Source organism: Paralichthys olivaceus, chromosome 20 (genome assembly GCF_024713975.1).
Source record: "Paralichthys olivaceus isolate ysfri-2021 chromosome 20, ASM2471397v2, whole genome shotgun sequence".
NCBI lineage: Eukaryota > Metazoa > Chordata > Actinopteri > Pleuronectiformes > Paralichthyidae > Paralichthys > Paralichthys olivaceus.
In genome coordinates, this window is record NC_091112.1 from 1,988,655 (window position 1) to 2,016,647 (window position 27,993).

Genomic DNA, 27,993 nt, shown 5'->3' on the forward strand with positions numbered 1-27,993 from the left:
TCACCTCTGGATGAAAAGTATCGTTGTCTTGTTTACAAAGATCCAGGTCTGTATCCATCAATCAAACGAGGTTCAGCTTTTGACCTTTATTAGTCGTCATCGCTCATTTCCTGGCATCTCGTTACTCATCGTTATGAAATTCAACAATGTCTGAAAAAATATAGTATCTGGCGTCAACCAAAATACAGCGAAGAGTCAGAATGGAGGAGCCAGACAGACATTAGCATCAGCTCGTCGACTCGACAGGAGGCTCCAGCGGCAGCGGATCCTCAGGAGAGTTCATCGCTCTGTTCATCCCGAGAGTCTCTCACTACAGGCTCTGATTTACAAAACTACTTTCCTGCGAGGCGGAAACATGGCTTCTCCAGTGTGGGGGGACATGAGCCAATTAGCAAGACAAAGAAACCCAAGGCTAAACATGTTAAAAAGAATTAATAATTCAAAGGGCAGAGCTGCTCTCGAATACGCTCTCTTATCGTCAATCTGTGATCTTCACTTCAACCCATAAGCTGCTGTGCAGTAACACATGGGGAGTTTTTCTGTTGCCTGCCCGAATGCATCGTCTTCTCCTGCTGCTTCAGTCTGTGTGATCTCCTCTTTACGAAATACACTGAGGTGTGAGCGCACCGTTTTTATTTGTGTACACTTCAGCCACTTTTATTAATCGACTGATTAATTTAAATTCATATCAAAGACACATGAACACGTTTGACTTCAGAGAGATGGATAGATGATGGACGGAGAGTGATGGATAGAAAGATCGATCAAATGATGGAGATAGATGATAGAGGGATAGAAAGATGGGGATAGATGGAGGGATCAAGAGGTAAATGGATGGAGATTCAGATGGTAGATAAACTCAGATATATAGATGGATAGTGGAATAGACAGACATATAGAGGAATATAGATGATAGACAGACATATAGAGGAATGTAGATGATAGATAGACAGACAGATAGGCGGATGGATAGATATAGATAGACAGACGAGGACAGGATGGATAGAGAAATGGATGGTGATAGAGGTAGATGGGAATAGATGGATTGATGGAGAAATAGATGATAGATGGATGGACAGATGCAGAAAGTGAAAACAGTGCGAGAACATAACGGAACAGTCCCGGTGCTGCTCTGCCCGGGTTGGTTAGCGTCGTCTGTCTCCGGCCTGTTAAAGTGCAGTGATAGCTGATAGCTGTGGGGACACTCGAGTCTCTGTGGTAATTATCTGTCTGTCTCCGGCAGCCGATCGGACTCTGGATCCGCTGTGGAGCCGCTGTAGCTCAGCGGGTCGGAGCTGCTGCAAACAACTCGGCTCAGTCTGCTGCGAGGAAACCAGACACATTAAGCATCCGCCACGCCGGCAACATTGCATCTCCTGAATGTCTTCTTCAGAGGAATTTAGGTAAAGCAGCTGAAGTATAGTTTGAACTGACAGTCGGCCTGTTGCACGTTTTCTGTGTGTGAGACAAAGACATGAGATCATTGTCAGAAAACAGTGATCAGAATATTTATTATCAGGATGTAGACTTCTTCAAAACGCTTTTCCTGGAGCTCAGATGATGGTTTTTGTTTTGCCTCTAGCACACGTGTGATGCCACCATACATGGACTTAATGGACAGAAACTCTCCTCCGCAGCTGCTGTTACGTGTTCTGCTGAACCTTTGTGCAATAATCAATGCTCTCAGCTCGTGTGCGTTTCTTCATTCATGTTTCCTGTGTTTTTATTCGATTGGACACTTTCGCAGACACGTCGTGTTTCTGTGTTTGGTGACATGAAACCTTCTATTTTACGTGTATTTATATTCGTGCTCCCCTCCCATGTACGGCGACAATTAAGGTTTCTTCTACCTTGTGTACAGTAAATGTGTAATTTATTTTTTTGACACCATTAAATCTTTATTGGTTTGTGGTGAGATGAAGAACGAAATTAACAGCTGTGCAGTGAGAGCTCTGTGGTGCAGTATATTATATTATTTGGATATAAACAGTCCTGAAGATGACCCCTGATAAAACTGAGTATAAAATGTTTATCATGAGCTTTGAAGGAGCTGGTCGGCAGATTTTGGGACGTTTGGATAGAGCCAGTCTTATGCTAAGCTAACTAGCAGCTGGCTCCATCTATATAGTATATAATGTACAGTCATTAATATTCTCACCAAACCGGCAAGAAAGAAATTAAGAATGTTTCCCAAAATGTTGAACTATACATGTTGAGCAAAAAGTTGCCCCCTTGTGGCTGCCTGCAGCACACCCTGTCTTCTCCATGTTAGTGAAAGGGACATGGACCAAACTAAGCACAGGCTAAATCATTTTTAGCCTTTAAGCCACAACATTTCAGCATCGGGTTGACTACACAGGAAGTAAACTAAATATTCTAGAAGAAAACAAAAACAATTAATATAATTGGATTGTTACGTTAACTTTTTAGCCTTGTCCAGCCTCTCACCAGTAGGGGGTGTTGTGGTTCCCTCAGCATCCCTACTTCCTGTGTCCTTGTTTTGTGACTTCGTTCATTGTGCGACGGGAGGAAGCTGGGACACGTCGTCCATCTTTGTTTACAATCTACGTACAGCACATATCTACAGAAACCACCTGGCTGTGTCTCTGAATTCATTAAACCGACTCACTGTTTCTCTGGAGGTGTTTGTGTTGTCATTACACTTGCATCATCTGTTGTTTTCTAGCTGACGTCTTGAAACAAGCTCAACCACCGCAGCACTGTTGCTAACGCTGCCTCGTGGTTTGTCATTTTCAAAGTAAATACGTTTTCCACATTATTAATCATCCATTTTAGACGCCCTGAGCTGGACAGAATGATATGAACGTGTTTTTGGTGGTCGGCGATGATCAGTTCAGATAAGCCGTGTGTTTGTATTGAACTGGAGCTCAGAAACCGCCTCACGGTGTGTTTTTAAAGATTTTGCAGAAACTTGTGACACGAGAAACAACTGCAGAAAACGCAGCCCTCTAGCAACCAGCAATACAGACGGTGTGAGTCATCCACAGTGCCACCATTTGATGATCAAAATAGAGCCAGATGATAGCATCTCCCATGAAGACTGTGTCTGACATATTGGGGGGAAAATTGGTTCTGGAGATGCAAAACAAAAACCGTCATTCAAATCTGCTTCTCTGTGTTTTAGTTTTAACAGTATACCTGAAAAATCCCTGCGCCTCCAGGGACCACGTATGACAGATAAAAGTGAAGTAAACAGAGCAGACGGCAGGGTGGGAAGGAAGCTGAAGCTATTTTAGAATAAACAAAGCAGACAGGAGCGTGATCAGGTCCTTTCTGGTTAGTGGACGCTCAGTCTGCTGTCCCTTATCCTCCAGCGGCCCATTAAGTCAGGAGAGAGACGTGGAGGAGAGAAGCACCAGCGGCGCAGCATGATGCCGACCAACAAACAAGTGAGATGACACTTGGAAACCACTCAGGCATCAGGAAAATAGGGACCTTTCAACAATACTTGGTTGTTTTCCACAAATTTAGTCTGTTCTCAGCAATTCATGAGGGAAATTTAAGTACAGATGAGGTACTCCCTAATGGTCCAATTGCATCTGGCAAACAAAGGCAGCTCTGTTCCCTGAGTGGCTTTGTGTGGTTGCAGAAACAATTACTGTCAAAACCATTTCCATGGCAGGTGAGCAGTAGAGCCTGATAAATACAACTATTATGATAATATTGTGCAGTTAGACCTTTTATGTGGCGATGGCTAAAGAGTATTCAGGGGAGAAGAAGTGAAACAGTGAGAGGAAAGAAAGAAAGAAAGAAAGAAAGAAAGCAGGAGAAGGTGGGAGGCGAGAATGTGGAATGATGGGTTAATTGAACGGATTCAAATTTCCGTTTTCTGTGAGGAAGCCGGGGAGGACAGATCGCCACAGGAGAGGAGCGAGCGAGAAACGAGATGGAAGAGGAGACAATGAAATTGAGAAAATGAGACGGAGGAGACAAAACGACTGAGATAAAAACACAAGGGGGAAGAAAGGGGGAGAAAGGATAACCTCAGAGACAGAAATGTGCAGGGAGAGAAAAACAGTGGCAATAAAAGAACGATAAGAGTGTCAGACACTAAAGCTCCTTTCAAACATACTCTGCTCTTTGTAAAAGTGCTGCCAGTAAAAATGATGATTGCAAGTGATTTATTTTAATCCACGAAATCCTTCCTGAACACTGATCAGGTACGTGGTCAGCGGAGACGCTTTTATAATAGTTTTCACTTTATTTTGGTTTTTAACTCATGTCTTTTGTAAATAATATAATATTATACTGTTTAATAAAAAATAAAAAATAATAATTCAAAACTGAAACAAATAAACAAGAGAAAATGTGATGGAAAGAGAGAAAAGAGCTGTGAGAGAAACACACACACACACACACACACACACACACACACACACACTCCTACTGTGCAGTGCTAATGGCGATGCCCCGGGTCCTTTACATGACGCTCACACTCTGGGTTGGTGGGCGACTTCAAAGCGTTATGAAAGCTGCCGCTGATGGCGAATCGCTGCGAACAGACGCCACCGAGCAGCGAGTGACCGGCTGCTGCTGAATTTGGCCGCACGTGTCAGACACAGTGGCTCTGTGATTGGACGGGACAGGTTAATGGCTTCGCTGCGGCCATCTTGCGGTCAGCCGGTGCGGCGGGTTAACTCGAGTTCTCCAGAGGTTCTGAGATTAAACCACCAGGGAGCTGAAATGACGGAGCCTGCTGCGACGTGGCAGGTGAACAGACCCGACGCACAAATTCAATTTCACTTCTGTAAACTACAAAGATTCTGCTGTTATTGCTTTTATCGCCAATCTCCTCCTCGGCCTCCAGGCTGTGATAAAAGAGTTTTTGGCTCAAGCATTCACACACACACACACACACACACACACGGCTTAGACACACAACCACAAACTTTGTCTTTCTGATGCATGTTCCAGTGGTCGCATCGTTTAACAGGCGTGCTCATATTTGCTATACACTGAACACTTCCTCACTCTGACGCATGTGATCTCTTCCCCACACACACACACACACACACACAGGTATTTTCTGACACACATCCACAGAAACATGCAGCCATCACTCACTCAGCAGTCGTCCACAGTGGGGGGGCTGGCCTGGCAATCTTCTCCAGGCTTCAGACCACAGGTGGTAAACCAAACAATCAGCAGCTCCCACCGTGATTTGAGAGCAAACCGTCCTCACGCAGCTCATTTGACTTTCTTGCGACAACGAAGGCGAGAGGCTTTTTTTCAAATTTCATTTTTCCCTCGAGTGACAACCTGAAACTCCGTGATGATCGGCCACAGAGAGGAGCGGTGGTCAGTCTGAGCTGCAACAGAAAGACGATGGGTTTTCTTGTCGTCAGTGATTTTCCCAAAGATATAAAATACATTAATTAATGGAGAACGGCAAGAATTCATTTTAATGAATCAACATACTCATCCAGTAATCAGTTAATGTGGACGGATAAAAATAAAAGAATGAGATGATGAAGGCTGTAAATCTGTTTCTTATTGTCCCCAACATTTATTTCAAAATAGAAACTTAGAGATACTGTGAGTACAATTAATACATTGAGTTATTGATATTGCATTGATTGTCAAGATTGCGACAAAGATACTATTCCAGAGTTGTAAACCTTCCTCACAGATTAAAAGATAGTTCAGACATGCCCTGAACTCCGCAGATGCTCTGTATTTTCTCTGGAGGAGGTGCACGTGTGAACGCAAATGTCCGAGGTGCTCCGGATCATCTGCAGACTTTGGTCTCCTGGTACAGAGTCAGCAGAAAGTCTGGAGAATCCGATGTGAGGACGCAGCAGGGGATCCCCCGCTGGATTCACCGCGAGCGAGTGGGGGAGTGAGCGTGGATTTCTCACGGGATGTTTCAGGAGCTTCAGGATCTTTAGGATCAGTGTTTTCTAAACTTCCTTTAAAGCAAACTTTGGGGTTTTTAAACTATGTAAAACTTTTACTTTCACAAAAACCTGTAAAACACACTAGAGGAAAGAAAACACTTAAAAAATAATCAAATGTCTCTTTTAATATTTTGCCTGTTTCTTATTTTTTTTGGGGGGGGGGGCTTGTGTTTTTGCTCTAAAGCTGTTTTGGGCTGGAACAGCTGGACTTGCTGAATACTGAACTAAAGCAGTCGGGTAATGGCAGATAAACTGTGCCCTCAGGCACGAGAAACCTGGTAATTACTCTGTGGTGAACACTGGTACCAGAAAGAGTTGTTGGGAAGGAGCCTCTCTTTTCTGTTGAGCTTCCTTTACGAGACCCTGCAGCTGAATCAGAGGGTTCGTGTCTGTCCTCAGGGGGCTGTCAAACGGCCTCTTGGGTAAACGTAGTTACGAGCTGCAGAAGAAAAAGCAGGTTTGTGCCAAGTGAGTCGTCTGAAAAGGAAAAATTACAGGTTGTGGACTGCAGAGAATATTCCAGTTTCCAGATTGATAATGCGCCACATAACAGTTTTGAGTATTCGAGGGGGGGATCTCCGCCCCGTCTATCGTCTCTCTGCATCTGACACAAATGCTGATGTCTGTTTTAGCTCACGGCTCTTTACTCTCGCTGGTGGATTGTTGTGTAACCTCTGGAGTGCTGAAAGCCGCTAAACACAATACCAGTTAATTGGCTGTGCTCTAATACTGTTGCAAAGGTTATTTTTACCTCTCATGCATGTGACTGTGTGGGAGTGTGAGTGTTTGTGTTTAGTCTGCTGACAATCGACAACACACTTTCTCTTCAACTTACTTTGCCTCCGTCTTTTTCTGTTTGTGTGTGTTTGTGTGTGTGTTTTTGCGCACGCTGTCGATACAAGACAAATCTGTTTTGTTGTTACTCCACGGCCGATGACAAATCATTATATGATAATTGATCACATTAATTAATCAGCTTGCTCCCTCTCATTAGTCTCTGAGGTGAGACAATAATCTGGACGATCACGTTAAAGACACATCGAGAAAAAAAATCCTGTTTTCTCCAGAAGTCAAGATTGTGGCTTTACTCCTGTGTGTGTGTGTGTGTGTGTGTGTGTGTGTGTGTGTGTGTGTGTGTGTGTGTGTGTGTGTGTGTGTGTGTGTGTGTGTGTGTGTGTGAATGTACAAAATAACTCAACAATGCATGAACAGATTTTCACCAAACTCGCCGGCAGTATTTCTTGGGAAGGAATCTACAGATGATTAACAAAAATATATATTACGTAACTACGTAGGCAACGGAATTTTCTTGTGTATCTCAACATGTACTACTTTTGTATGAGGTCAAATACCTGAATGATCCCACTACTGAACTGTAGATCATGGTAGAAATTACGTCATCACGATGTCACTGTGACGTCACTGAAAGATTCCATTTCATTAAGATCAGTGACACAATCGACAGTTTATTTAGAAAAGTCAAAGTACACATTAAATGAGGATGGAAATGGAAGCAGTGTATGTTCTGTGGCCGTAGATCACGGACACCATCGGTAACCATTGTACCCACCATGAATGCGAGCCCACAGCATCCGTCTCCTCCTGTGCGGGAGTGAGATAGAAGCTTTCAAAGCCTCTTTTCAAATCTACAGGGAGCGAGAATTTAACTGAAAAGGGGGAGTGTTACTTTAAGATTCGGCTTTTACAGCTTTTTCCAACACTTTGTTAAAAACAGGGTTGAAATACCTGAGTAGGGAATTATTGGTGCTTTGACTCGTTGAGAAGCGCTTCAGCTCGGGCTCACTGGCTGCTCCCTGCTCCTGTTAACCATTGTCTCTTCACCATTTAACTCGGGTCGCTGCTTTGCACGTCACCGCCTCTCCGGAGACGCCTTAACTGCAATGTATCACTCCCATGTATTTAGAGCGAGCTTTCACCGGGAAGGAGAAGTGACGAGTCAAAGTACACCAAGTACACAGAGTACACGCTGCTGAAAACCTCTGTACATGTTCAGATTGACGTTTTAATTTATGTTCCATATAATACTGGAATGTTGTTGCTCGTATTTGTGTGATCAGCGTCTCGATCACCCCCTGGTGGCTCGCTGCAGAATAGTTGATAAATCCTACCTCCTCCATGTTAGCAGAGTTGAACCTGAGTCGCTCCATACAATGAATCATCACTGTCATACAGCTGTTAAAATATGTTACACGCGATATAAGTTGTTTTCAAAACACTCGGTATTGGCAGATGTGTATCATCTTTGTATACAGTCCATGCTCTTGCCCAAGGACACTTCACCACGTGAACTGCAGTAGCTGGGGATTGAACCTACAACCATCTGGTTATTGGGTGACCTGCTCTCACTGGAGTCTCCTGTGGGACCAAATTAAAGAATATTGAAATACGTTTTTGACGCTGATGTGTCACCTTCTATTTCTCCTTCTCCGCGCTACAGGAGGCTCAATAAAGAAAAATGTTTTCTGACATGATTGTGAAACACAGCATCTGGTGATGAAGTGAAATCGATACCGTTGTTTTCTTGCAATCTCCCTGCAAGGACACGATCCACTGGAGGTTTACTAACCCTCACTTAATGCAGAGCGCATTATGGAGTGAATTCCTGCTCTGCTTTCTCCAGGGAATATTAATTGTAGATACAGGTTTTATATACTACTGTATATAGCTGCGCGCCGACAGTCTGTTATTGTTCTTGACTTCCGCCGCGTGTGGAATTTATTCAAATGAATATGAAAAGTCCAGAGAAAGACGAGAGGAAAAATTCAGTGTCGTAGGTAACTGAGAGAATAAAGATAAATACAAATAACAACAAAGATGTTAAAAGAATACACAGTAAATATAAGAAATAATACAAACCAACTGAGACGTAAGATATAAGACATGAAATATAAGAAAACGGAGGGGACGTGCAGTCTTCAAAGAACATCACAGATCTAGTTAGACGTTTGAAAATGCCCTTTCAGGAAACAAGCTATGCTTTTAAGGCAAAGATGAACTTTTGGCTGAAGAAAATCTCTTTTAATGTCACTGAAACGGACATTTGTGATTATTAAACGAGGACAGATGAGTAACATTTGGAGTCTAAGCTTCTTTATGGCAGGAGATTTTGCTTTTTAGATTTCCTGAGTATGTCGTCTTGGAGTCTGGGAACTCGCGACATTCATTGTTAAATGGGAGCTCTGTTTTCCGACGGCAAATAAAGCAGGTGTAAATAATGATTCATGAATTTCTCCTATAATATTGTGAATACGTTTTCTGGAAATCCATCACAAACAAACAAACAAACAGATAGGAAACATTCTTGCAGACGCACTTAAACATTAAACCTTCAGCTAAAGATACAAAAATTATAAGATAGTGTGAGTTTGAGTCCGGTGTCTCCACTGTGGTCTCATCGGCTGTTCATTACACACAGTGTTTATAATTAGATTGACGATGATACATCGGTGTTTAAAATGCACCTTTCACATTTTATTCACCGGGGAACGTTTTCAAAGCTCACATGTGTTTTTAATCAGCCACGGCCTGTTTCACATGCACACAGCTACTTTGCATTAATTCACACCTGGCCAGTGAGACCAGTCGTGAACATCTGGACGTCGGGACGGTGAGCCGGGCACGATGCACCTCTGTGGGGAGCTGCTGAGGGAGGAGATGACCTTGATGTGTCTCCTTGCATTACTCTTCCCCTGCATTACCGGCAAAGCGTGGAATAACTTCACGAGTGACTCTGCAGAGACCCGTTTACAAGTCCCAGCACCGGCGGCGATAAATGAAATCGATACCCCCGGCTCCCCGAGCAGTTTCCCTGTCGCACCCCCCGTCCACGAGCTCATACGACCACACATCTTTACAGCCCAGAACTGATTATGAAGCACAAAGTAGATCTGCTTACCTGAAAGATTGGTAATTATGGGCAGCAGAGTGCGTTGTTGGTGGAGTGCAGATACTGTAAGCTGTCTTCGGACATTGTTACGGTAAGAAGGGAGGAAGAACCAGGCCTCACAAATCAATGCTCTTTGTAAAAGCTGGTAAAAGCAGGGAGGGGCTTCACAGAAACGTCTTCAGACCAACTTCATCTCTGTTCTGTTCTGGAATATCATCCTGAACATAAAAGAACACGGTACTGTACTCCTGGTACTCAAACGCTTATCATAAAGTATAATGATATATATATATATATATATATGGATCACTATAAAGTTGTGTTTCTGAACAAAGGTCGCACAAAAATCTGGAATAAAGACAAAATCAAACATTGACGTAGAAGTGCACCCAGGAACTCCACCCACAGTCTCCTTATACGAATAAACTCATCTTTACCAGTCCCCTAAATGTGGCTGATTTTTATTCAACATCAATAAAGAAAGTTGATCCATATCACGGATTGTGATTTTTCTTCACAGGTTCGGATTTTCTCTTTCTTTTGTCGTATCCGTCCGGTAGTTTTTACATAATCCTGCAAACTAACTCAAAAGAAATTATAACTTCTTTGGCAGAGTTGATAAGAACGAGGTTGATGCATCTAATTAAGATAATTAGATGATTAATGGATTAATTGCAGAAATTGCAGCGATGCATCATAGTATTTAACTGCTGCTTCCCAAAGATGCCATTTGACTTTTTAATGAATTAATCTTTGTTGTGTTTTTATCGACTGTTTTACAGGAGCGAGGGAGGAGACACCCACATAAAGGCCCCTGTCCGAACCCCTGTCTGAACAAAGGATGTTGTGGTTGCTCTCAGTCCTGCAGTTTTTAATTTGTTCTTATTTGGTCTTGTGCCGGTGAGTGGCTGCTTTGTCTCCTGCAGCAGAAACAGAGGCAGGTTCCACAACATCAGAGAAAAAAAAGTAATCCCAGCATGCATTTCCACATCATTTAAAGTTTTGATGAATTTTCGCTCTCGTGTTTATGCACAAAATCAGAATGTAAGTTAAAAGCAGGTGGATGGAGACACACACATTTAATGACGAGACATTTGTGTGAATTTTAATCTCGCTGTTCTTGGTTTCATGGCACAGTTTGGTGGAATCTGCTGGTTGGGAAGTGATCAGATTCTATCAGCGTCTGTTCCTCCTGAATAATGAAGTTTAACAAATGAAATCCTCAAAGATTCCACTGCGATAAAGATCAACACCCCACAGTGATGCCACGCTCCATAGGACGGCACAAAATGTACTTTTGATAAGAGGAGAACAACAGTGAGTCATTACGGGGAGCGTGCGTTTTCTGTTGCGCGCTGGCAGACGGAGACGGGGGAAGCAGCCTAATGAGACAACAAACGGCAGCTGAACCCCATCAGCACTCTTCTTAAGCTCTGTACTTCTCCTACGTGTCGTCAGTCGGCAGCCGAGTGCTCGCAGATGAAAGAGCTGAGGTGCCACTGAAGGCCCTGCTAAAGAGTCTCTTTATATTAGAGGCTGAACTTCCAGAAGCGAAAATGAAGAGGGAACCTGAACTGAACTCTTTGCTGTCCTTTGCGTTTTTGCCTTTCTTTGCACTCCGTCTCTTTGTGCTGCAGGGGGGACGTACATTGTCACGGTGGCATCGTGCAGGTGTGGACGCGGCACGAGATCTTCTGAGCGTCTCCGTCGAGAACTGTCTTGAGAATAGACAACAGTTATGCCCTCCCACACTGGTGCATGTGGACAGTGCTGCATTCATGAAACTTATAGCTCTGCACTGTCAAACAGACTTGGCCACACGTGGATGTAATTTTGCCGTGTGATTAAAGAGCTCCATGAATGGACGCACTCACAGGATTTAGAATTGTGAAGGAACACTTACTACTGCAGACAAACTGCAGTGAAACCACCAGATACATACAGAAAAACATGATTCATAAATACTGAGCGCCGCCTCTCATGTTAAATTAAACTCCTCCTGCTTCTCCTGCCTCCTCCTGCCTCCTCCATTGTGTCTCTCTCCCATCTTGTTTCTTCCTCTCAGAACAGAGGGAGGATGTTTGCTCATTTGATCTTTTTACCTCTGGACGTTGGGGCAAATTCAAATGTTATTTGTCTCAGTACGATGTGCAGTGACGTAAAGATAAGAAAAAGATCAGTTTCTGATAAAGATATCAGGCCCTGATCATTTCACCTTTACTTTGAGCTCAGACAGACGGAGCTCCTGCCTTTAGTTGACGTTTCACCTGATTTCTGACACTTCATGCAGCAGTGCAGTACCTGTTCTAAACCTGCTTGTCAGGAATGGGCTGTTGCTTTGGCCTGTGGTGATGCTGGTTGCAGCTTTCTTTCGGAAACTGTGAAAATGAACTGCTGCCCTGCATGTGTTTCTGTGTTTAACAGCCATGTGCACCGAGAAAACCGCGTCTGTAAATCATCTCAGTTTCATGTGCGAAGTTGTTTCTGAATGAGCTGCAACCAGCGACGCCACAGACGAAGCTAATGGCCCGTTCTAAACAGGCCTGTTTACAACGAGTGTTTATGAAAACCATTGCAGGATGTCGGCACTGCTCATATTGTCTCATCTTGCCTTTCAATGCATCTCCTTTATCTGTCTTTACTCTCTGTCTTGCTCTCTTTCTTATTTACTCCCTCCCTCCCCTCTCCATTTCCAGCTAAATTCTCTGGCTCCCTCCGTCACTTCTCTCTCTGTCAAAGTTAATTGTTTCCTGTGTTTTCTTTCTCTCTCTCTTTCTTTTTTTTTTTGGTTTCCCTTCATGTCGTCTGTTTGATTGAATCGAGAGGACTGCTCATCGTCGCTGCCGTGGGGCTAAACAGGGTACAGGGTGCCAGGGATAAGGATGGCGAGCCAGAGGGTGACTCAGTCTTCCTCATCGCTTCGCACACAAACACACACACACACACACACACACACACACACACTGGAGATAACACTGATACAAATAGTTTGACACAGACACTGCCTTTGCAGACCCACACATAGTGCTTTTCATTACCCTTTGACCAACAAACCTGTTTTGATGAACGTACACAGTGTGATACACATCTCTACAAAACAATGCCACACACACACACACACACACACACACACACACACACACACACACACACACACACACACACACACACACACACACTCACGTACCTCCAACCCCAGAAACTCCCACTTTAATCTGTTCTCCAAATGCTGTTTCCTTCCCCGCGGTGCTGAGCCGGTTTTTCTATTTATGGAGGGGTGTTGAGCTGATGTGAGATGATCAGAAAGTGCCTCACTCTCATTGTGATTCTCCTTGAGGTATGTGTGTGTTTGTGTGTGTGTGTGTGTGTGTCGATGTCGTCATGCATTGCATATGAGTTAGCTCCCGGAAATGTCTGCATGTGTGTGGATGTGCATTCATACGTGCTTCCTTTCAGGTCTGTCAAGGTGTTTGTGCATCGCTGTGTGTGTTTGTGTGTGTGTGTGTGTGTGTGTGTGTGTGTGTGTGGGTGTGTGTGTGTGTGTGTGTGTGTGTGTGTGTGTGTGTGTGTGTGTGTGTGTGTGTGGACTTGCATGGTGGGTGATGGGGGTATAGACAGGAGCCAGCTCATATGAGCAGATGTGCCTTCAATAATGACTAAATGGAGATGCAGGGAGGCTCCACCAGCCAGAATAATCAATATGGAGATAATTTCCTGCCAAAACTTAACAAACAAACAAAAAGACGATTTACAAAAGCCCCTCAGTCGACTAACTAACACAGTGTTGTTTGAAAATACAAAACTCCATGAAGAGACAAACGTATATTCATCGAACATCATCCTTCAGGAACACGTATAGGTCTTCAAGTATATGCAGGAAGTAAATCCACAAGTCCTGATTTTCTCTCACATCCACCCCCACAACAGCAGGCAGGAGCACGGATAGCTGCCGGAAACATCCCTTCACTAAGTTTTAATTTTATTTTTCAAATGAGAAAGTTAGATTTTGAATATATGGTGAAGTCCTCTGGCACATTCAGTTGATTTCTCATAGAGTAATTAATGGATCTCCTTCTGGTCGTCGTGATTTCCTGAGATGTGCACCGGGAACTGCAGCTCGGCTTGAATCTCGTCCTTGAATCTTCCAGCATTTGCGCTCAGATATAAAAAGGCTTCCACAATTAAATAGGAGGAAGCAGCGGTGCATGTGTTAACATGTAATGTCACGCTGCACTAATCGCCCGTACTTGTTCACAGCCAGTCATCAGACTCACACCTTTTTGACAGCGCACAGCTGACCCGTCCTCGCTGCTGCAGTAACTCTTGAAGATGCTAATTCACAGTGAATGTCCTCCCATTAAAAAAAAATAATTGGGGAATCTCCGTTTTTTTTATATTTGTGACGTTAACTGTGGGAAGAGAAAAATTCTGGTTTCACTGATTACATCCTGAGACCCATGAGACATCTGCTCATTATGGCGATGATCAAACAGAGCTGAATAAAAATGTCAGTGACAAAGATTTGGGATTCAGCTGGATTACATTATCCTCTATTTTTAAATTGTTGTAAAAGTTATGATTCCAGAGAGAAGGAAAAAAAACACAATATAATAAATGTTCTTGATAAAACAACCGTTAAATAATTCAATTTAGATATGAAACATCGTCCACAGCCAATTCTCGATTTACACTCCATGCCTGTGTTGCTTCCTCTTTGGTAGATTTGGTTTCAAAACCAGTATGTGGAGTGTTTTGTAAAATAATACTAGCCCCCAAAAATACACTTCCAGATATTGATCTATCTGGACCGGACAAAGGTACCGACACAAATCACGATTCGCCTCATTGGGCTTAACGAGGAGCGACATCCTCTGTTCTTAACCCTTCACGTGAGGAAAAACTCTAGAAGACGTAGAGAAACCTCAGAGTGAGTGAGGAAACGGAGCACGTCAACAAAATAACAGTGTTTACAATATTCATGAGAAAGAACTGTGTCTAACATGTGTATCAAGTATTTCCTATCGAGTATCAAGTACTTAGTATTTCCGTGATCGCGATGCACGATGAAGCTGCAGCCCTGATCCTCCAGCTGCAGTAGTCTGATGTAGCAGCAGAGGAAATCCAGACAGGAACACACAGTTTTAAAATGTGCGCAGCGAGTCCTCGCTCTCAGTGTCTAAATTTGAGTTATCTTTGTTTTCCTTCTGCCAGAAACACAGAGCCACGCAGGTTTCTAAAAAAATTGCTTTGGTCGTGTGATGTAAATCAAGCTCACAAGGAAAAACACTAATTAATAGTAAACAAAGTCCCAGGCATCAAAACTAATGAAGATATGCACTGGTTGCCGGCTGCCAAGAATGAGGGAGGGCACAGGGAATATGCTCTGGGTAGAAAGGGAAGAGAGAGACGGAGGAAAAATGGCTCATTGGAAAGGAAATAAAATGCACAGGGTGGGGGAGAGTAAGAGAAAGAAACATACATCAGAGGAAACTAACAAGAGGAAACTAACGAGAAGGAAGTGGCAGTACGAGAATATGTCGAGGGAGAAAAGAGAGAAATGGTGATCCAACACGAGAAGAGAGGAGTCAAGTGAGCATCAGAGAAGGAAAAGAAGAGAAGGGAAAGTGATGGAGAGAGAAGGGAGGAGAGAGAGAGGGAGAGGTATTTCAGGAGGTGTGATGTGAGAAGACATCATCCCAGCGGCTCTGTGTCTTTCCAGCCCTTTAATGTCTTTAATTAAAGCCAACAGTATTATCTCTGCGCTCCCTTGGAGTGCCATTAGCAAAGCAACACTCGGCTACGCAGCCAGCTAACAGAGCCGGGGAGGCGAGAGGGCTAAAACGCCTAATGATGGGAGGAAGCAGCGCGAGAGGGACAAACGAACGGGGTGAGGGGAGTTCTGGAGGGCGAGGGAATGCTGGAGGTTGGGGCGGACAGGGTGAGGGGAGTTATTAAGGATGAAGGAGCGCTGCAGGCCGGCGTGGACACGGCGACACATGGGAGGAGGATGATGGAGCGGGAGAAAAAAACGGACGAGGAGGAAGGGAGGGTGGGATTTGTGAGATCTCAACTTCAAAAGGCCAAAGCTGGAGCGGAGACAGGCGGCTGCTGTGGAGAAAGAATTACGGAGCTAAACGTGTGGGGTGACTGATACATGATCACATTATGCCGGCAGCTCGCTTAATCAATCTGACTCGTCCACAGGGACGGACTCTCACGTGGCCCTCACATTAAAGGGGGGGGGGGGCATCGGGTTGGAGAAGAGCGACTCTGGGGCACGTTGGTCTTATGACATGTAATGCAATGTGCTGCCAACCTACCTTCGTGTGTCCTCATGAAGGATCTGACTAAAATATGAATTTACATTTAGATCAGTGATGGAGACTCATGCTGTTAATTATCCTGAAACCTGGATAATGTGCTCACATCAGAGTTATTTCCTGTTTTATTTTGCTGCTCACTCACTTCACTTCCTGTCTTTGTCTGCATTCCCGCCCTTCATCGTGTTCAAGTGTTTCCAGTTTACTGGATGATTGACAGCTAGTAATGTCCAATTGGTGCAGGTCGCAGGTGTGGGTCGCGCTGTAAGTCAGACCCCACCCCCCGCTCCTCCAGATATGGCTACTTCTGGTTTCAAGAGACCAAGATGGCGCTGGACAGAATGCCAAAATGTAGGCTTCAAAACAGCAGCTCACAAACCAAAGAATGACGTCTGGGTGGGTTGACACTTGGTATTTATTTACACCTGCTTTTTCTTTCTGTGACATGTCAAAACGTCTTCTGTGAGACAAGCCTGTGGGACAGACGTCAGTTCAGCTCTGATGGAATGAAGCCGCAGCCTGAGGGCGAGACAAACGGCTGGAACAAGGTTCAGGCTGACGTCCTTTTGTGTCTCGCGCCAGAGGGACAAAACGCACCGTGTGTTTACGAAAACTCGGGCCAGAACCTGGGACTGGTGCAGCGGGAGCAGATGTTCTTGTAGTGGGATTGGTTTGGGAAGGAGCCGTCTGACTCGTCTTTGTGGAAAAGCAAAAACAGAGAGAAGGGACTGGGAGATGGAAGCTGAGGCTGGAGGGGCTGCAGCAGTGAGAGGCTGCTGAAGCAATAAAGAAATACAGCAGGGGTGAAAATGGTGGGAGGTATTGTTGTTGCCTTTTTCATGAGGTAACCACATATTGAGATCACAGAATCACTGACCCTGGGGTTAAACAACGCAAATGTGTTTTTACATTAGTTTTATTATCAATTACTCAAAGAGGGCAGCAACATAAGATGTTCTCCTCGGGGGGGGGGGGGGGGGGGGGATTGAAAATCAAGAGGAGCTCTTGCTTTTTGTTTGCGTGTGAGGGAGGTTGATGTTCAGCTTGGCTCCTTCTATATTTCCAAAGGTGCCACTTGAAAATCACAGTCAGAAATTAATTTCATTACTCTGGCCTGATTAGGAAGCAATCAAGGGGCATCATTTTCACATCAGGGGTCCACATCCGCCTTCCAATTAATGGGTCAGGAAACAAAATGTCCCTCTCGATTTTCCTGTTTGCCTCCTGTGAAGACTCCGCTTGCACTCAGAGACACTTCATGTTTCCAGAGTGTGATGTTGAATAGAGTTTAAATTTAAAGCAAAAAGATTTTCAGTAAACATCACTTTTCCTCATAATGTCCGTCGCTGCAGCTCCTCTTTTCATCAACCACCTCCAGTTTGTTCAGGAACCGCCGTCCTCCGCTCTCACTCTATCTGTTTGGGGCAGTTTTCAGACAAGTCGCTAGGTGCGCGTTACACAAAAGTGCATCACAATGGTGTGAGTCAGACAACAGCGACGAAGCTTCAGTGTTTTCTGTTCTGCAGACTTTACACAGCAAACCTTTACAACACACCAGAGGACGTGGAAAGACTGAAAAAGCATCGTACGTCTCCTCTAATGTTGTAAAGTCGGTTTGATGCTCACTCAAGAAGCAGCTTTAGCTCGCGTTAGCAGCAGGGGTCGATAATCTCATGCAATCCTGTCTCATGAAATAACTTTCATACATTAGTAATGTGAAACCACAATTTCCCTTTTTTTTAAAAAAACTTGTGTATTCAGCTCCATCTCATCTTTGACCTGCAGAGCTGATGACCGAGGCAGATTCAGGGACAAAGAACTGTGGATGAAAAACAAAACAGGAAACAACATAAAAAACACAACCACAAACCGTCTTCGTCATCATCTTATATATTCTCCTCTCTCTTAGTTTCCCACGTTTACTCTCTGACACTTTCTGAAACCAGCAACTTATTCCAGCACGTTCCTTTTTTCTCTTTGTTAAAAACAAAAACATCAATTAAATGTTTAAACGTCTTTATTTCTCACCCTGAATATTTCTGTCTCTTGCTCTCCCGAAATGAAAACATATTGCGCAACTCTTCTCCAGTGAACCAGGATTTATTTTCAAATTGTTCTCAGCGATTCGTCTTCATCGAGGCCGTTGCACCACCCGAGTTGTGTAAGTTATTTGGATTTACTTTAAACTGGTCTGCACCTCGCTGTGTGTGTCTCCGCTAAGTGATGAATTGTGGATTCTTGGTCTTCCTCGGTTTATGTCTCCATTTCAGGATATTGCGTTAATTTGTGATGATGCGAGTGACTCAGGGGTGAAGGTGTTTTCTGCTTTCTTGTCTTATGTTACACTTTTCATAGTTAATAGTTTTTACTCTGTTATGATAAATTGTGAAACATGTAGAGTGTGTACTTGAGGGGTAAGGGAGCTTGTTTTATTTCGTTTTCGAGGTCGGAGCACGACACACGGGAGTTGAGAGAGGAAGAAAGAGAGAAATAGAGAAAACAACGTCCTTTATTTTAGAGAAAAATAAACATTGCCCAAACACCAGAACAGCGTATGATGTCAGGGTTTACAGGTCACCCAACACAGACCCGTTTCTCGCAGGGGTGACATTTTACAACAGGGCCCGGAGGAAGGTAATCACTTGTTTCTGGTGCTGTGCGCACTCCTCCACCTCCTCCACCTCCACCTCCGCCTCCTCCACCTCCTCCCCCAACCTTCAGACACCATCACGCACACGAGCACCGCATGTTCACCCTAATCCAGCACTTTGACCCAACCCTGAGGCGGAGGTAAAACATCATTTTAGAAGCAGTTTCCTCTTTAACCCTCATCTCACTGGGCGAGCCGCCGTGATAAGTCTGACCCTCCACGTTCACCCTGGAGATTGAGCGGTGGCCGCGGCAGTCTTTGTTCCACAGATTGTAAATAAAGAAAGACAACTCCACTTCCTCCCTCGATCCAGGAATGAAGACAAATCATCCCGGATACGAACGCCGCCATCTTTCGGCAATGAGGTTATGTGAAGCCAGAATCTGCACAGTAGCGATCATGGCGTGGACATTTGCCGGGTGATTTGGTTTCATGTGTCTCGTTGTAACGTTGGCTGTTGTCTCATGGTAGCTAAGGAGATATCAAGTATGTTGTTTAACCGTCATATTTAAACTTTCTATTACATTTTTCTAAACCTGGACAACTAGAAAATGGTCCATTGGGACCCGAGACACGTGGACTTTTGTTTTCTTGTGTGTCCACAGGTGCGATGATGACAATCTTCCATCTTTATATACTGTCTGTGTTTCTTTATGTTTGATCTGAGGGGGGACAGGATTTTATTTCATGGATCTCATCACTTTATTATCTCTTAAGCTCATTTGAGAGACACAGCGACATGAAATCCAATTATTACAATCTTAATGAACCAGCTCACACATACATGTCGCTCTTTATTTGTTTGTTTCAGGCCGCTGTGATAATCCTCCATCTTTGCTCCCTGATGTTGTCTCATCGCACGGTGCTGATCCTAGAGCGGCTGAAAAGTTTGCTCTCAAACCGACTCCCTCAGGGAAGATATATAGATGTTGACACTTTCTTTTCATGTTTTTATTATAAGTTTTAAAAGTGAACTGTCTGAGACCTTCAGAGAAATCACCTCGCTGAGTCCACTGTCCTTTAGAAAACTTCCACACACGCACACACACACACACACATCTTTTCTCTCTCCCCTTTTTCTTCATCTTAATCATCAACAAGACAAAACCTTTTACTCCGAACTCAGCATCTCACATGGTTGACGAGTCATTCTGTTTACGAATGTGAACGAACGCGGCCCCTGCAGAAAGCACTTTGAGAGTCTGTTGTTGTGTCTCTTGGATATCGATGTTTTGCTTTGTGGAAAATGTCATTTATCACACGGAAGCGGACACGTTTTATTTTCACAGTGTCTGTTAGAATACAACCAACTGCAGTAGTGCGGATGGAGGTCATTGCAGATACGCAGCTAAAACTTTCATTTGGAGGTCGTTTCGTTTTAGAATGCAGTTGCAGCACTCATGCGTCAGTCCTGCAATACACTGGAGAGGTCTTCTGGGTGTCCCCCCCCCGCCTCATCGTCAGCTGTCCCCCATGACCCTCAGAGGATAAACAGTATAGATAATGGATGGATAATTCTGACTTGCCATCTTTAGCCATAAATAACGGATTCCATGGCTCCACTTGTCCACGTGTATATGTCCTGATGATATTAAAGAAAAAGAGGAATTCTTCTCCTCCATCAAGGAAAAAACGGACAAAGGTGTGAAAACAAAGAAGAAAAACAATAAACATACAAAAAAAACTTTGCAGTGATAATCGTTTTAATATGTTTAATTCTTTAATGCAGCATTTTTGACGCATTATTGGTGCATTTAAATGTCACTCAGCTCTTCACTCGTCACATGTCACCCTCTTGCAGTTGATGATAAGAAACTCCCAGGCTACAGTTTACCAATGTTGCTGGAGAAGCTGTCCTTCCAACTAAAAGCACCCGAATGCGTGACACGTCGTATTTACCACTTCAGAAGTTTCAACTAGGAGCTTAACAGGATGACTTGAAGGCAGTATTAAACCAGGCAACATGAAAAAGATCAACTCGCTGAAAAAACTGCGACAAAAACTACCACGAAACTTGGCAAAGCACATTCCTCTCACTCAGGGCTGTGGATTTAAAAGATACTCTCTGCAGAATCCTTCACCCCTTTCTCTCCATTTCCATCCAGTCAAACTGAGAAATGATCCTATAGGAATAATTTACCTCAAAAATGAAAATAGAATCACTATCCATGCGTGTATGTCAGTTAAAACAACCCCTGAAGTTTGAAGGATTATCGTACACTGTTAGTTGGCCCTCGTATTTGCATGCCGGCCTGCTGCCAAAAAGCTTCCGGATTTGGCATTTTCAATTTTATTCGCATCCAAAAAAGACACAAATGTCCATCAAATTGCTCCATATTTTTTCTGGTGGACGTCAGAAGTCAGGCTGTTTGAATCCTCGCTACAACTTGGCTCCAAGACACTTGGAACGTGATGTACGAGCTGCTTGGAGAGCTGTGAGAGATATGTTTGGCTTGTTTTGTGGAGCTGCAGAAAGATAGCGAGTTTAGAAAGCAGCTGAGCTGCAAGTACAGGGACGGTGTTTTGGTTTTGCTAAAGATAACGTGTTTTTGAACATGAGTTTTTACGTTGGCTGTACGTGCATGATGGGCAGGGATGGAGGACACTGAGGTCATGGAGTCATCGACCTTGTGTGAAGTTTACACTACAGTTAAACACAGTGTGTCCTTTAAACATTGTTTGCTAAAATGCTGAAGCTTTATTTACAATTTTCACCCTCTTGGTTTATGTTAGCATCCTAACATGTGCTAATTAGCACTAAACAGAAAGCACAGTGAAGGATGAGGAAGTGTGGGGTTGTTGGTTCGATCCCAGGCTCCTCTGGTCACTGGGCAAGAGACTGAACCCCAAATTGTACCTGAGTGAATGAGAGGTATAAATGAGAGAAGCTGTGTGAAAGAATCCATCATCAAGGAATCTATTGAGTAATTATCAAGATATTTAAGTTTGGACCAAAGTAGTGGAGATATTTCTCTAGAGCAACAAGTTCAGCACAGCTAAATATCCATGGAATAAAAAAAGATGATATTCAGAGTCAGGTCAGAGTTTTATGTCTGAGGTCCTGGGATGTCAAAGTGCTTTGATTTATTTGTAACCAGGATACATCTGTGTCCTAATGTGACACTTATTTGCCCTAAAGTCAAACCAGATGTGCAGAATCGAACCATCTCTCTGGTTATATACCTGCTAATACCACAAGTCTTTCTCCTGAGCACATCAGTGAGAAGTGACTGACAGATTTTTATTTAGGGAAAGCTATTCCTCTGAGGAAGAGCTTTTCTCTCAGAGTGCATTAGTGTCCGTTGGTCCCTCCTCATGTAACTACCCCCTCCCTCAATAAACCCTTAACCTGGTCTACCTCAGTGGGGACCCCTCGCTGTGATTGACAGGGACCTCTCACCCTCCGCTCCGCTGCGTTAAGAGACTGAAAGATTATCTACCAAGTGGAAGCCCCCTCCTCTTTCCTCCATCTTTTCATAGGACCAAGCCCTGATCTGTTAGACCCTTCCCCCACCACCATAAAAACATACCAATCTATACCCACACAAATCAAAACATACCAGATCTGTGTGTGTGTGTGTGTGTGTGTGTGTGTCTGTGTGTGGGTGTGTGTGTGTGTGTGTGTCTGTGTGTGGGTGTGTGTGTGTGTGTGTGTCTGTGTGTGGGTGGGTGTGTGTGCATGCAAGTCCTTGTTGCCTTGCAGCTTCAAATATGAGGTGAGGATAACAGAGCAATGGGAGTGCTGCATATAAAATTCATGGGCTGGTTGTGGACAAAATAATAAGAGTGAGAGCTCTCACAGCTTGGAGCTCTTCTAATGCAGCTAAACAGAGTGTGTGTGTGTGTGTGTGTGTGTGTGTGTGTGTGTGTGTGTGCGTGCGTGTGTGTGTCAGTGCTAACGCGGGTTCATTTGGTGGATCACAGCCACACTGAGGTAAATAACTCAGTAGGTGTTCGGGGGGCTGGCCGGCTGGCACTGAGGTAGGAGTTGATTTATTTGGCTGTCTGGAATGACAGAGGGAGGGATGGAGGGAGAGATCAAGGGATAGATAGATGGAGGGGTTGGATGGGTGGATGGTGGAAGGGGAAAGGTGAAGGCAGGCGGAGAGGAGAGGTGATTGAAGAGCCAAGGCCGGAGGGACGACCCGGCCCAATCTGTATACAAGGCAGAAACATGAATAAAGAGAGCTGGATGAACAGATGAGTTGTGTGTCTCAGACAAGACAGGAGGGTTAAACACACACACCTGCAGTGCAGCTGCAGCCTGAGCTGAAGTGAGCAACTCAGAACAATGTAATGAGAAGGTTCAACACTTTGCTTAAAGCTGTTCAGCTGTAATTTGTGAGAGAGCGAGCGACTGATTTTGATGATTTCTCATGTTTAAACCAGCACTTCAACATTTTTTGAGTTGGTTTCTGGAAAAGAAATGTGCACTTGTGACCTTCTGGTGTTTGAGCTGTGAAAAGTTCAGCCAGAGAGCGACTTCCCCTTCATTGTTTCTTTGAAATACATTTCAGAGTTGACACTGCCAAAGATTTCAGAGGAAAGACAGACGAAAGAAAAGTCAGACATAAATAAACAGACTTTCATTTCTGTTTTGCAGGAATATGTATTTCCTTCTCTTCCTCTTCGCTCTCCGTCTCTTCTCATCCTGTTAATCATTTCATGACCTCAGGATTTTATTGCAGCCTCTTGGGGGAATCCCGACCTCCAGGCTGTGAACCGCAGGTTTCGTGGCCTCCAGGAGTGAGGAAGCACAAAGTGGTGAGACATGAATTATATACTGAATTATTCAAAGCCTGCCGACTTCACATTTAAAGTGAAATGTAAAGGAAAATAGCATTAGCTTCTGCCTGGTTTCCTCTAAGTAGCTGAATAGATCCGATATAGTGATGATGTGCTACTGTTTTGTTTTTTTTTATATATCAGCACTGTAATTATTTTAAATAACCAGTTGGCCTACAGGGTGAATCCCTGTGTGACTGAGATAAATACCTTATATATACAGCACTTGGCATATGAGTTGATCTAAAGTGATTTGGATTTTGTTTACAACATAATTACAGCGGGAATTAATTTACTCAGTTTCCTCTACAGGGCCAAACGGGCCTGGAGCCAGAGCTTACTCATAATTTATGTCACACAAATTCCCCCCAAATTGCATTTATGTGGCCTTTTGCATTTTATTGCCAAAAGAGATTATCTGCCAACCATGTGATGGTTTCAAGTATATATTTATTTTCAAATAAAACATTTTTTAAGGATGAGCATAATAACGTCAGAGTTCAGCTGCAGTGAATCTTTGCTGTGTTGGTCGAAGCCTAAAGCCTCAGATGAACCTCCGACTAAACCACCGAGTGGAAACAACAGGATGTTCCTCATTCTAGAAACAGAACAAGACGGTGAACGTCACTTGTATGTTGGAAGGTTCTCTGAACTAATTTGGTTTTAAAACTGGTTTTTAACTTTTCCATATTTGTAGTTTTTACTTTTTCATGTGGCACCGAACATTTTCCATGTTGAGACTTTTTTTCTTCCTGGCTTTAGATTTATCCTTGTCAGAAGTGGACCCCAGGATTATCATTATACACCATCACCTGATCAAGAACTGCACAACTGCTAATTCGAGTTTAGTCTGGAGGTCATGATATAAGTATCTCCAGTTTTAAAATGTCTGACTTACCACCTTATCATTGCAAACTAGTCGTTAGCCCATATCTGACCAATCAGAACCAAAGGCCTCTCTTGATATATTTTCCCACAGCTACAGTCTGAAAAACATGTCACACACAGTTAAAGACCTGATATCAGTGATTCTGCTGCTCTGCATATGATAATCAAGCATGAATTATTCATTGGGCCTGTAGGAATTTTAGCCTTCAAACTACAATCTTTGAAATTAGAGCTGACAACATAACGCCGGCGAAACCACAATAAACATTAATATGCAACAGTAAATAGATTGTTTAAAGGCAGATATTGATTTTCAATAACCAGCAGTTTGTCATTGCTCGGACAGCTGAGAATAATAAGGAAGCTCTGCCTCTATGATAATCAACATATGAGCTTTGTTGGTGTTTTGTTTAGCTAAAGTTACAGCTCTCTTACAGCTAAATGCTAATGTCTCAGTTGCAAATCATGAAGTTTCACAGCTTTTTATAACATTAAAAAACGAATTAAAACCAAATTATCAGAAAAATGAACACAGTGAAGAAACAACAGTGAAGAACTACCTAAAATTTTTAGTCGGTCATGTCCTATCTGCTAACACGGAGGAGGCAAAGTTTAAGTCCTCTACTGCAGCTGAACACCAGGGGGCGAACAAGACGTCCATCTTTATATCGTCTTTAGCGGAGACCAACGGGAAAGTCGTTGATGGTTGAGCCAAAAGAGAAATTAAAGAATCACTAAGGTTGTTACCGTTCATCCTGTGGGGAACAGCAGCGATGCCAACCTCATGGTGGCGCTGCAGGAAAACTCTGCAGAACCATTAGGACTTAACATCAGGGAACCATGAACGTCCATTTGGAAAAATGCAACTCCTCCCCCCCCGTCCAGAAACATTCAGCGTCAGAGGGAAAATACAATGTTGATTTACTGTAATGAAGCTTCATTATTTTACTCAAACCATGAAGATGAGGTTTCCTCAACCTCAACAAAATGGTGGTGATTTCCTTTAAATTGAACATTTCTCAACCACGTGGGCGGCAGATGAGAAAACAGCCATGACTTGTATTTTTTAATGCACCGACAACCAGTTTAGTTGTTTAATTATGAGGAATCGTTGCAGCGATTGAGCACTTTGTTCCATCTGCTCTTCTAACGAGGTAAACCTTGAATCACGTGCTTATATTTCAGGATTCAGAGAAGGAACAGGCAGACAGACAGAAAGCATCATGAACTTGTACGTTTCAGTGCTGAGGCAGTTACTTTCAGCAGTCAACAGATGGCAGAATATAGCTGGATCATTTGTATGCCGCAGCACACGCGCCCACACACACACACACACACACACACACACACACACTAAAACAGACACAGCAGGGGCCCGCTGAATACATCGAGAGCCTTCAGAGGACAGAAGGTTTCCCTGCGCTTCTGTGATTAATGGGCTGATTGAGGCTGGAGCCAAAATGGAGGGTGGGCCAGTTTGCAGCACGCTAATGAGGTGATAATGGGGAGGTGGGCGGCCGGGTCTGCCACCCTGCAAAGTGGTGGAAGCATCGCGGGGAAGGTTTCAGCGGCAGCCAGATAGCCGAGCTTTCCAGAGGGCAGCCATGTGTTATTTCTCAGAGAACTGTGTTGAGTGGTGAACTGTATGTGGAGGGAGGCGTGGGGCCGCTCCCAATCGATTTTTTACACAAAAGAATAGATGGCTGTTTGGTTTTGCCTGAAAGCTGAAGTCGTGGTGCTCGAGCCGCGAGAACATTACGCCGAAAAATGTAAACGTTACAGCCGGAGTAGAAAGGCTATTATTTTTGACAGAGAGATAAGAGATGATTTGACGAGAGCCTGACCCATATATTGGTCAATATATCGGCCAATCACAGACATACTGCTGTCGTTCATTTTCGCCGATGTGAAAAATTACAGAACGTAATGTGGAAAAAGATGCTTGGGGTTGAAATAGTGAAAAAGCATAAATAGATTCAGCATCAAATCTACTCTGGATCAGGAGGAAGACTACTGCAGACAGTCTGATGCACTTCTAACCTGTGTCTTTAATTAGTGCGGGTCGTTACAGTTTGAATATGAACTTTTCCACCAACATTCAAATGAGTTGTGGATAAAACGTGAGAGTTCTAAAAGGTTTATTTTTCCATCAGCTGTTCCCGTAAACATCAACACATGCTTCTCAATCCTCAAACGTTCAGATTATTTCCAGGTTTACGTAAAGTTATAAAAGACATCAGCTAATGGAGCTGCTGCCTCAGCCGCATCAACATGGAACGTTTTACTCCAGAAACCCAGGATGGGCTGGGCTTTAGATTTGAAGTGGAATAAGTGGGTCTGTCCACTGAAGCATCACATTCAGTGTTAGCCTCAATACAGGATCCTTTATCTTGATGGTGTCAGTGTGAAGACTGAGGGGGAATTATCTGAGCATTTATTGAATGTCTGACACCAGACAGAAAATACGTTTTCACCACTGGCAGATGTGTCTTTTGTTCGGTGTTGTACTTGAAGGCAGCTGTAGCTCAGGTGGAGCTGGGTCGCCATTATTTGTGAGTTTGGAGGTCTGACCTCCGGCAACTCTTGTCCACGTCGGCCATTATTTGTGAGGAAGAGAGGAAGAGAATGATCCACAAAACTGGTACCTAAGTACAAATCACTTGGGCTGAAGGAACCTGCCGAATGAGTGGTAGCGTTAACAGTAAACTGCAAAGGAAAGACAAAGGTGCACTTAACTTAATCAGGAATATTGCATTGTATTTTTTAACCCCCCTGTGTTAGCTGTAGCCCTTTTATGGTCCTAGATGCAGAATATGTCTCCTCTGAACGATCCACTCATCTATTTCACAAATATATATATATATATTTTCTATTCTAGCCATTCAATTATTTGGTTTTATCTGAGATGACTGTCTGTCACATTTCTACTGCTACATTAATTCAACTGAGGCAACATTTATTAGGTAGAAAATTGTCTTCAGAGACGTTTCCACTCATCCAGAATGACAACATCATTGACTCTGGACAGACACACGCTGTGCTTTTATCTGCACCTCAGCAACAGGGTTACTGTTGGGTTCTCACCAGATTTATTAAATAACATACAAATGAGAGAGGGTTGTTCTTATTTGGGATAAACGAGAAGATCAACTTCTCCTAGACATTAAATTATTGGATGGCCTATATACATATTCTTCATAAATAAAAAATACACGTTTTTGCGAGTGAGGGAGATCTATAAACTATAAAGTTCAAACTACAGAGTTCAAACTATTGAGTTCAGAGTATATAGTGTATAAGGTTTACAGTCTCTGAGTTATAACTCACACAGTTAATTGAGCTTTGCCTTGACGTGGTGTGAACAAAGTATTTTCTCAGTCAATCTGCCTGTGTTGCGTATTTCTACTTAAAAACTACAGCAGTCGACTTCAAAGATGCTCTCTTATCGTCTTAAACAGACTCTCTCTGTGTTTGGGAGAGTGTTCATTTCCCTTTAACTTATCCATGTTTGAAAAATTTCAGTCT

At 43.5% G+C, this 27,993-nt stretch overlaps 1 long non-coding RNA gene across 1 annotated transcript; it reads right to left on the bottom strand.

Moving 5' to 3' along the window:
- Nucleotides 1-5,503: 5,503 nt before the first annotated feature.
- LOC138405962 (uncharacterized) lies at nt 5,504-13,197 on the bottom strand. Its single transcript, XR_011239625.1, has 3 exons — nt 13,013-13,197; nt 9,835-10,043; nt 5,504-6,357 (listed from the first exon to the last, which is right to left on the bottom strand). It is a non-coding gene; the product is annotated as an uncharacterized lncRNA (long non-coding RNA).
- Nucleotides 13,198-27,993: the final 14,796 nt, after the last annotated feature.